This window comes from Salvelinus alpinus, chromosome 35, assembly GCF_045679555.1.
Source record: "Salvelinus alpinus chromosome 35, SLU_Salpinus.1, whole genome shotgun sequence".
NCBI classification, from domain to species: domain Eukaryota; kingdom Metazoa; phylum Chordata; class Actinopteri; order Salmoniformes; family Salmonidae; genus Salvelinus; species Salvelinus alpinus.
In genome coordinates this window covers 6,069,519-6,081,660 of record NC_092120.1, presented here as the reverse complement: position 1 = coordinate 6,081,660, position 12,142 = coordinate 6,069,519, and the positions used below count along the sequence as shown (strand labels likewise).

At 39.3% G+C, this 12,142-nt stretch overlaps 1 protein-coding gene across 2 annotated transcripts in view; it reads right to left on the bottom strand.

The window, feature by feature from the left end:
- Positions 1-12,142, bottom strand: part of LOC139564595 (cyclin-dependent kinase 14-like) — a 214,514-nt gene that overhangs the window by 156,138 nt on the left and 46,234 nt on the right. The window lies entirely within an intron of this gene.

The following is a 12,142-nucleotide window of genomic DNA, read 5'->3' as shown; positions in this document are numbered from 1 at the left end:
AGCGATCGCAAAAACCAGCAAAAGATATAAAATTAATCACTAACCTTGACCAACTTCATCAGATGACAGTCTTATAACATCAGGTTATACAATACACTTATGTTTTGTTCGAAAATGTGCATATTTAGAGCTGCAAACCGTGGTTATACATTGTGAATATGTAGCATCGATTCACCAACTTGTCCGGAGCTATTTTGGACACTCACCTAATCTGACCAAAGAACTCATCATAAACTTTACTAAAAAATACATGTTGGACAGCAAATGAAAGATACACTAGTTCTTAATGCAACCGCCGTGTTAGATTTAAAAAAAGAACTTTACCATAACAAACAGCTTACGTTATAGCGAGACAGCGCCCGCAAAAAGGGCGGATAATAGGACTAAACATTTTCCACAGAAATACGAAATAACATCATAAATTGTTCTTACTTTTGCTGAGCTTCCATCAGAATCTTGTACAAGGAGTCCTAGGTCCAGAATAAATCGTTGTTTGGTTTTAGAATGTCCTTTTCTCCTGTCGAATTCGCTCCACAAGGCTAGCCAATGTTGATGACGTTCCCAATTTCTCTCGACGCAGAGAACGGAAAACTCCAAAGGTCCCATTAAACGTTGAATAAACTGATGAAACTCGGTTGAAAAAACCTACTTTATGATGTTTTTCTAATATGTATCAAATAAAAACAAAGCCGGAGATATTAGCCGTGTATACCGAACACTTATCATAAGACAATATGGAGGTGCTTCCCGCGCCTAGGTAGAGAAAGGAAATTCTGGACACGTCATTCCAAGAGCTCTTGTTCGACCTCAGATCAAGCTAGACACCCCATTCCACCTTCCACTGCCTGTTGACATCTAGTGGAAGGCGTATGCAGTGCATGCATATCCATAAATATAAGGCAATTCAATAGGCAGGCCCTGGAACAGAGCATCGTTTTCAGATTTTTCACTTCCTGTCTGGAAGTTTGCTGCAAAATGAGTTCTGTTTTACTCACAGATATAATTCAAACAGTTTTAGAAACTTGAGCGTGTTTTCTATCCAATAGTAATAATAATATGCATATTGTACGATCTAGAATAGAGTACGAGGCAGTTTAATTTGGGCACGATTTTTTCCAAAGTGGAAACAGCGCCCCCATATTGACAAGAAGTTTTAAGGGAGACGTAGGAGATCACGTCTCAAACAACTTTTTATTAAATGCCTGGGATCAAATATCACTGTTTCCTTACGCTGAGAAATTGACTACATTTGCGACAGAAAAAAGTATTACATTTAGAGGGTATAGCTATTACATATTTGTTTGACATTGGTCTCGTAACAATACCAGGATAATTTTATATGGTTATGGAAAAAAGAGACCAGTCATATAATATAATGTCGGAGTGAATTGTCAGATACATGTTGCCGTGTCTAAGGATAGCACATGCTAAATTAAACGCACATAAACGTTGGGATAGATTAAAACAAACAATTCATGATTTGAGGGAGTACAGTGAATTTATCATGATTATCAGGTTTTGTTCGTAGTTAAAACTTTTGGGTTGCTGAATCGGTGTAGTATAGTGAACGCTAACAAAATGTTTTGTGTCTTTTTTCGGGGAAATTGGGTTTTATTGTCTTTCTTTGAAATGTTCCCTGGGCCTGTGGTCTTGGGAAGAGCAGTGAGTGAGATTAAGGCCGTAAACTACCAAATTAAATAAGGCCTGGCCATTTTTTTTGTTTTTACCTTATGGTTTGCAAATACCCACACACAAGACACTTGTTATGACTATTTGATGGTGTTTTTAAAATACTATGTTTGATTTGTGTGTTCTATTTCCTTTGGGTTTAGTGAGTTTTCCATTTGTCTTACTGCCAAGGTATCTTAAAGGGGCACACACACATGGCATTTTCTGAAGTTTTTCTTTTCTGAGTTTCAATTAAACATGTGAATTCTTTTGATAAAGAAATGTACTGGAAACCCAGGATACGACATGTATGAAATGTTTGACTGTTTTTCATCAACTTGTCTAATATAGTAAGAAACACTTTGAAGGGTTTGTATGACCTCTGACCTCTGTCCTGAATTTCCAGTGTGTCTTGATCACCCTCATTGGAAAGCCATTTGGATAATGAATTTAAGGTAATTTGTAATACTGATTTGAATGCAATTTGTAATATTGATAATTATGATGAAGTTTATAGTTCTTTGCCATATTGTGATTTGGACTAATGTGAAGAAGGAGAGGGTGTTGCCTTTGACTAAGGGTAGGCTGCCTTAAGTCTATTATCCTTTGACCGGATGTGTACAATTCTGTATGGAGTTATTAAGGGTAGTGATTCTAATTCTATTTTGTTTTATTTTTTGACCAGTAGTAGTGTTTTTTTTTTATACACATTACTCACATAATGTGTCAAAATGGGGGAGGTAACAGTCCTGTGAGGTTTTGGATTGAAGTTTACACATATTGAGTGATATGTGAAGGAGTGTACAGTATTGTTGTATTGTTGGTGTTGTTTGTTCTATTTTGTTTTGATACAAATCTCACCAGATTAGGTCTGATGGATTGTTGGGATTTCTCCCAATGGGTTATAGGTCTAACTTCCTGATCCTGTGGCTCTGAGATGAAGTTGACAGTGTGATGAGGAGTATAAGCCAATTTGAAAAATAGTTTCAATAGAATGTGTTGTTATGCTCTTTGACATCTTTAGACATTGGTATTAAGAATACTTGGTAAAAGTAATAATTTATCATATAGTTAATGCTTGTCTGGATTTCCTGAATCTAAAATGAACTGAACTGTTGTTCTGATCTGTCCTCTCTTGAGGTTATCATGAAGGTGACATCAGTCTGTGTCTTAATGCATGGAGGAGATAATTGGAACAAGTACATCAAAAACCCCTCTAACTGGCTGAAGAAAAGCGACAAAGGCGTTCAATATGGCCCTGTCCGCACCACTTCTACCGAAAGAGTCCTGAGCCAGCAACCTGTATGCAACGTCCGATCTAAACTATCAACTCTTTTTCTAGATAGATTATTACAGAAAGTACGGTAGTGGTTTAGTTGCACTACAATATAAACTAGATAGATTATTACAGAATATACGGTAGTGGTTTAGTTGCACTACAATATAAACTAGATAGATTATTACAGAATGTACGGTAGTGGTTTAGTTGCACTACAATATAAACTAGATAGATTATTACAGAATATACGGTAGTGGTTTAGTTGCACTACAATATAAACTAGATAGATTATTACAGAATATACGGTAGTGGTTTAGTTGCACTACAATATAAACTAGATAGATTATTACAGAATATACGGTAGTGGTTTAGTTGCACTACAATATAAACTAGATAGATTATTACAGAATATACGGTAGTGGTTTAGTTGCACTACAATATAAACTAGATAGATTATTACAGAATATACGGTAGTGGTTTAGTTGCACTACAATATAAACTAGATAGATTATTACAGAATATACGGTAGTGGTTTAGTTGCACTACAATATAAACTAGATAGATTATTACAGAATATACGGTAGTGGTTTAGTTGCACTACAATATAAACTAGATAGATTATTACAGAATATACGGTAGTGGTTTAGTTGCACTACAATATAAACTAGATAGATTATTACAGAATATACGGTAGTGGTTTAGTTGCACTACAATATAAACTAGATAGATTATTACAGAATATACGGTAGTGGTTTAGTTGCACTACAATATAAACTAGATAGATTATTACAGAATGTACGGTAGTGGTTTAGTTGCACTACAATATAAACTAGATAGATTATTACAGAATGTACGGTAGTGGTTTAGTTGCACTACAATATAAACTAGATAGATTATTACAGAATATACGGTAGTGGTTTAGTTGCACTACAATATAAACTAGATAGATTATTACAGAATATACGGTAGTGGTTTAGTTGCACTACAATATAAACTAGATAGATTATTACAGAATATACGGTAGTGGTTTAGTTGCACTACAATATAAACTAGATAGATTATTACAGAATATACGGTAGTGGTTTAGTTGCACTACAATATAAACTAGATAGATTATTACAGAATATACGGTAGTGGTTTAGTTGCACTACAATATAAACTAGATAGATTATTACAGAATATACGGTAGTGGTTTAGTTGCACTACAATATAAACTAGATAGATTATTACAGAATATACGGTAGTGGTTTAGTTGCACTACAATATAAACTAGATAGATTATTACAGAATATACGGTAGTGGTTTAGTTGCACTACAATATAAACTAGATAGACTATTACAGAATATACGGTAGTGGTTTAGTTGCACTACAATATAAACTAGATAGATTATTACAGAATATACGGTAGTGGTTTAGTTGCACTACAATATAAACTAGATAGATTATTACAGAATATACGGTAGTGGTTTAGTTGCACTACAATATAAACTAGATAGATTATTACAGAATATACGGTAGTGGTTTAGTTGCACTACAATATAAACTAGATAGATTATTACAGAATATACGGTAGTGGTTTAGTTGCACTACAATATAAACTAGATAGATTATTACAGAATATACGGTAGTGGTTTAGTTGCACTACAATATAAACTAGATAGATTATTACAGAATATACGGTAGTGGTTTAGTTGCACTACAATATAAACTAGATAGATTATTACAGAATATACGGTAGTGGTTTAGTTGCACTACAATATAAACTAGATAGATTATTACAGAATATACGGTAGTGGTTTAGTTGCACTACAATATAAACTAGATAGATTATTACAGAATATACGGTAGTGGTTCAGTTACACAATGAAATCTGGGTTAAGGAGAATATTAGAAGATGTACAGTGGAGATCTGGGGAAGACTGTATTAGACAATGTCACTATTTGGAGCTCGTTGATATTGTTGTCAGTGTTCCTGAATGGTAAATGAATGACGTGTGTGATGCATACATCTGACACTAACTAGGCAAATCCTTTGAAGGTAGTCTTTCTCTCTCTCTCTTTCTCGCTCTCACATCTTTCTTTGTGATGTGACATCCCTCTCAGCCTTCTCCACCTCCTTAAGGCACTGCCTGTATATACCTGTAGGGCCTATTAGAGAGCAGTGCGAGGATGGAGGGAGGGCGGTTCTTAAGATTGGGAGAGTTGAAGTGCCCCTGCAATCAATGAGGGATGGGGTGCAAGAGGAAGGAAGAATGTAGGAAGGTGTGACATTCATTCTCACTTCCAATGAGGTCAGATGGGCTGTGAGAGGTGGATCAGGTTACACTCTACCTGCTGTTGCTATAGGCCACTGTCTCAGAGACAACAGTGGAAAGAGCAGACATGCTTTGTATTTACCTGTTAGTAAGAAATGACTGTAAGTGGTAAAGAAGCACTTCCTGAAATTACTGTAAGTGGTAAAGAGGCACTTCCTGAAATTACTGTAAATGGTAGCGATGCTTCCTGAAATTACTGTAATGCTTTGTGGTAACTTAATAATAATTAAATATAATAACAATTACAATTTATTGCTCTGTTTAGCTCTGGCCCTATATTATATAATACAGCTTTTATACCATATTATAATGTTACAATGTGAACCTTCAGATATTTTGTGAGAGAGTTTCCATACTTATAAACTTAGCCTACAGATATTTAGTGAGATGAGTTTCACTTCCCAACCAACTCCTAATTACCTAACACCAATGGCTGTATAAAATATACAGACAGCCGAGCAGACGGACCACTCGTTCGTTCCTTGTCCCAGATCTGAGGCCATCATTAGAGACGCAGTGCCATGAGATAAACACACCCTCTGGAAAATAACACAAACCATGTCTCAGAAAACAACACAACACTGCAGCACTGCAGCACACATCACAGTGACTGCTCATAGCCAGAGGAGCTGTGTTTGTTACATCACAGGGACTGCTCATAGCCAGAGGATCTGTGTTTGTTACATCACAGTGACTGCTCATAGCCAGAGGAGCTGTGTTTGTTACATCACAGGGACTTCTCATAGCCAGAGGATCTGTGTTTGTTACATCACAGTGACTGCTCATAGCCAGAGGAGCTGTGTTCATTACATTACAGTGACTGCTCATAGCCAGAGGAGCTGTGTTTGTTACGTCACAGTGACTGCTCATAGCGAGAGGAGCTGTGTTCATTACATCACAGTGACTGCTCATAGCCAGAGGAGCTGTGTTTGTTACGTCACAGTGACTGCTCATAGCCAGATGAGCTGTATTCATTACATCACAGTGACTGCTCATAGCCAGAGGAGCTGTATTCATTACATCACAGTGACTGCTCATAGCCAGAGGAGCTGTATTTGTTACATCACAGTGACTGCTCATAGCCAGAGGAGCTGTGTATGTTACGTCACAGTGACTGCTCTTAGCCAGAGGAGCTGTATTCATTACATCACAGTGACTGCTCATAGCCAGAGGAGCTGTGTTTGTTACATCACAGTGACTGCTCATAGCCAGAGGAGCTGTGTTTGTTACATCACAGTGACTGCTCATAGCCAGAGGAGCTGTATTCATTACATCACAGTGACTGCTCATAGCCAGAGGAGCTGTATTCATTACATCACAGTGACTGCTCATAGCCAGAGGAGCTGTGTTCATTACATCACAGTGACTGCTCATAGCCAGAGGAGCTGTATTCATTACATCACAGTGACTGCTCATAGCCAGAGGAGCTGTATTCATTACATCACAGTGACTGCTCATAGCCAGAGGAGCTGTATTCATTACATCACAGTGACTGCTCATAGCCAGAGGAGCTGTATTCATTACATCACAGTGACTGCTCATAGCCAGAGGAGCTGTGTTCATGACTTCACAGTGACTGCTCATAGCCAGAGGATCTGTGTTCATTACATCACAGTGACTGCTCATAGCCAGAGGAGCTGTATTCATTACAATGACTGTATATAATGGGTTTATTATTCACAATAAGTTATTTATGTAAAATGGGTTTTCTAGAAACTGATCGTAGCACTGTTGAGTTATTGGAATAGAAGATGTTGCTGTGGTTTAAAACTAGAGGATGACTGATTAATCGGAATGGCCGATTTCAAGTTTTCATACCAATCGGTGATCGGCATTTTTGGACACCGATTATGGCCGATTACATTGCACTCCATGAGGAGACTGCGTGGCAGGCTGACTACCTTTTATGCGAATGCAGCAAGAGCCAAGTTAAGTTGCTAGCTAGCATTAAACTTATCTTATAAAAACAATCAATCTTAACATAGTCACTAGTTAACTACACATGGTTGATGATATTACTAGGTTAACTAGCTTGTCCTGCATTGCATATAATCAATGCGGTGCCTGTTAATTTATCATTGAATCACAGCCTACTTCGCCAAACGGGTGATGATTTAACAAGCGCATTCGCGAAAAAAGCACTGTCATTGCACCAATGTGTATCTAACCATAAACATCAATGCCTTTCTTAAAATCAATACACATGTATATATTTTTAAACCTGCATATTTAGTTAATATTGCCTGCTAACATGAATTTATAAAAAATAGGGAAATTGTGTCACTTCTCTAGCGTTCTGTGCAAGCAGAGTCAGGGTATATGCAGCAGTTTGGGCTGCCTGGATCGTAGCGAACTGTGTGAAGACCATTTCTTCCTAACAAAGTCCGTAATTAATTTGCTGGAATTGTACATAATTATGACAAAACGTTTAAGGTTGTGCAATGTAACAGCAATATTTAGACTTAGGGATGCCACCCGTTAGATAAAATACGGAACGGTTCCGTATTTCACTGAAAGAATTAAACGTGTTGTTTTCGAAATGATAGTTTCCGGATTTTACCATATTAATGACCTAAGGCTTGTATTTCTGTGTGTTATATTATAATTAAGTCTAAGATTTAATATTTGATAGAGCAGTCTGACTGAGTGGTGGTAGGCAGCAGCAGGCTCGTAAGCATTCATTCAAACAGCACTTTCCTGCATTTGCCAGCAGCTCTTCGCAATGCTTCAAGCATTGTGCTGTTTATGACTTCAAGCCTATCAACTCCCGAGTTTAGGCTGGCAATACTATAGTGCCTATAAGAACATCCAATAGTCAAAGGTATATGAAATACAAATGGTATAGAGAGAAATAGTCCTATAATTCCTATAATAACTACAACCTAAAACTTCTTACCTGGGAATATTGAAGACTCATGTTAAAAGGAACCACCAGCTTTCATATGTTCTCATGTTCTAAGCAAGGAACTTAAACGTTAGCTTTTTTACATGGCACATATTGCACTTTTACTTTCTTCTCCAACACGTTGTTTTTGCATTATTTAAACCAAATTGAACATGTTTCATTATTTATTTGAGACTAAATAGATTTTATTGAGGTATTAAGTTAAAATAAAAGTGTTCATTCAGTATTGTTGTAATTGTCATTATTACAAATATACTGTATATATAAAAATCGTCCGATTAATCGCTATCGGCTTTTTTTAGTCCTCCAATAATCGGTATCTGTATCGGCGTTGAAAAATCATAAATGGTCGACCTCTAATTAAAACCTTCTCCCACAGAGGAAAGTAACTGTAGCCCTCTATTGAGATACAAGATGAGGCTGGGCTAGAGTTAACAATGGGGAAAAGAGCTTCAGATACAGGAAGACTGGGCATTGGGTTAGGCTTTGGGAAAGGTAGATGATTTTCAAACTTCCCCCCCCCCAATTCACTTACATCAGCTACAGTATCTTTGCACACAGCTGTGTTGATAAGAATGATGTATATATACCCTGGATTGCCGAATGCTATGTACTGGCCATTGAGAGGCTTTGAAGCCAGCGGTCGGCCATATTGGCACTCCCCAGTAGGAGCAGTCCTCCATTGGGAATGGAGTTCTACAGTATTTCAATTAAATATTTCAAGGACTAAATTACATGTATTGAAGTCTTTTATTTAATGATTAAGGTGTCTGTAATAGAATAAACGTGGCAAAAACTAATTTAGACATTAATAAATGTATTTCTATAACTTCCAAAATATGTTTTTACAATAGTGAGGGAGTGCCAAGATGGAGGCACGATGGCTTCAACACAATGCCCCCATCAGACATCTAGTGTATAAATCATTGGTTAATAAGCCTGACTAGAATAAAACACTAATTCAAATAGAGCAAACCAGACCCTTTACAGCTGTCCACAAAACAGAACTGTGCCCTGACCTGTCCCTCCATGCCTTAATCCCTCTGTTCTTCCATCCTACATTCCTCCATCTGTCCATACCTCTGTCCCTCAATACCTCTGTCCCTCAATACCTCTGTCCCTCAATCCCTCTGTCCCTCAATCCCTCTGTCCCTCAATCCCTCTGTCCCTCAATTCCTCTGTCCCTCAGACCCTCAATCCTACCATCCATCCCTCCCACAGGTAGTGTGAGTTGTACAACCCTTCGTCCATCTAGAGCCAGCCATCCAGCCAGTCAGTCAGCTAACATCCAGCCAGCCGACCAGAGGCCTAGGCCTCACCTCCTCCTCCTCCCTCTGATTAGTACCGAGAGAACTTGGCTCTGATTTGGATGAAGATGGAGGATAAAAAAACTCTGACATATTAATGAGTAAATTGGCAGGCTTCCCCAGCACTTCCAGCCTAAGGAGCCAGAAGCACGCAGGGTCACTCAGACCAATCGCTCTGACACTTACAAACTCCAGTGGGGATCTCTACCTACTAGAGTTCAAATCTCAATGTTCAGAGCCAACCAGAACAAGGAGAGGAGGCCATCAATGGATCAATAAGTAGAACAAGGTGATCTAATCCACTAGACGTAACACGTCACAAAAAGCTCCCCTCTATTTAGGAGTGTTGAGGTGTTGGATGTAGTGTCTGACAGAATGTGCCTCTGTTGAGGTTTTGGTCCAGGGCAGAATGACTGTTGGCTTAGGTTCAGCCTTACTGACACTACTGTAAGAGGTTCAACACTGGGCTAGGCTGGGCTTGTCTGAAGACATTATTGTTAGAGGAATAATAAGATAGATTTACGTCTGTCTCCAGACGAGAGGGAGGGACTGGGAGGCCGGCCATCTAGAGGGAGTCTTCTCATTCTGTAGAGTGGCTTGGCTTTAGTCCTGCAGAGCCAGAAACAGACAGTCGTCTGAAGGGCAAGTGAGGATAGGTTGGCTTTGAACAAGGTGGGATGGATTAAGTGGGTCTTTGAAGTAGGTAAGGTGGGTTTAGTGGGCATTTGAACTTCAGCAAGTGGAGCAGTAGTCCGGTGATGTAATGATACCAACACAGTTGTATCAGTTAATGGTTCATTCCATGCTTTTCTACTGGACGCAAGTGGTTGATCTTCCTACAGTAAATGATCCCCATTTACTACGAGACATACCACTCCAACTAAAACAGCTGCTGTGTGTGAACCACTAAATATGTATAACAAAATATAGAGAGTGGATTATGAAGCCATTAGAAACTTGTCTCCATGACGATTCAGACATATTTTCCTCCTTTTATGAAAGTAGCAGTGAATCAGAGATGAATGAATGCATAGGCTACGGCCCCCAGACAGATAAGTGCTGTAGTACTTATCACACCAGGTTGAAGTGACCCTTCTCTTCTCCTCTCTCATAGTAGCTTAGCACCATAGAAATACATATTCATTCAATGTGTTTATAATATATTCATCAATGGTTATCACTTCATTGGAGCCTACAGTCTCCATATTACGAATCATTATCATAGTACTAAGGCTACCATTGTTCTCTATAGAAATGGACCTGATGTAAACAGAACACTTACATAATGAGATTACTAGCAAGATATGCAAATATACCACTGGGAAGGGTAAGGCGGAGGGGCAGCATACATGATAGATCAATATCTGGAACAGGGGTAGGCAACCCTGGTCCTGGAGTGCTACAGGTAGGACAGGTGGGTTGAATTGAGGCATTCGCTGAACTGATCAATTAACTTAGTAGCTCAGTGTGGTGCCTAGTTGGGGGGGAAATCCTGCAGTGTCTGCGGCACTCCAACAACAGCATGGCCTACCCCTGATCTGGAATATCAAACAGTCTACATCTGGCTTCATAGCAGATGAGACTCTGTGCATTACAGGAAGTGTAAAGGGCTCAGGTTTGAACCCAGACAATTGCCTCCTCATAACTCACGACCAAAAGAGCACCACTTCAATTTAGGCCCTACACTCTTAGAAAAAAAGGTGCTCTCTGGATCCTAAAATGGTTATTCGGCTCTCTGCATAGAGGCCCTTTGAAGAACCTGTTTGGTTCCAGGTAGAAATCTTTTGATTCCAGGTAGAACCCTTTTGGATCCCATTTTCTCTAAGTGTGTAGACCCAGTCACTCCTCCTTAGGACTCTCTGCCTTCTTCCCCTCTTCCTCCTTCCCCTAACCACTTGACTCTCTCATCCACTCCTCTCTTATTTCCCTCATCGCTTTCCCTCCCTTTTTCTCCTCATCATTCTCTTTCTGAAATCAGTCCCTGTTCTTTTCTGGTCTTTCTAAGGAGAAGAGGGAAGAGAAAAGCAGCAGCACCCCTCCATGGCTCGATGGTTTAGTCTGGTTGAACCGTGATAGATACTTTTGAAATGTATATTTATTATATCAATCGCCCATCAACCAGGCTAAACCATCGAGCCGTGGACGAGTGCTGCTGCTGTGTTTCTGTTGTCTGTTTGTTTCTGTTCATTTCTCTTCTCCCATCTCCTTAGAAAGACAAGAATGTACGTTGTGTCATATGGCCCTGCAGAAAAGCCCAAGGCACAGCCTCTCTGCCTTAGTAAGGTTCTGTGAGGCGTTAAAACAGATGGGAGAGTGTCCTCCCTCGGTGTGGAAGCAGAGCTTATGCAGATCGCCGGTCTGACGGACACTCAGACCAGTCTGACGGACACTCAGACCAGTGTGACGGACACTCAGACCAGTGTGACATGTGAGCAGCAAACACTGTTACAGAGTAGCCATTTAGACGGGCAAACATCAGCACCTCGCAGCACAACAATGGAAACATACCTTTTAGTCCTGAGGGAGGGAGGGAGGAGGCGAGAGACAGAGGCAGAAAGAAGACTAAAGATGCTCTCGTTTGTGCTTGCTGAATGAATGCAACGAAAATAACCTGTATAGAAACTGCAGATGAGGCTTTCCAGAGTTCCAGAGTCAGCTCACCATGTT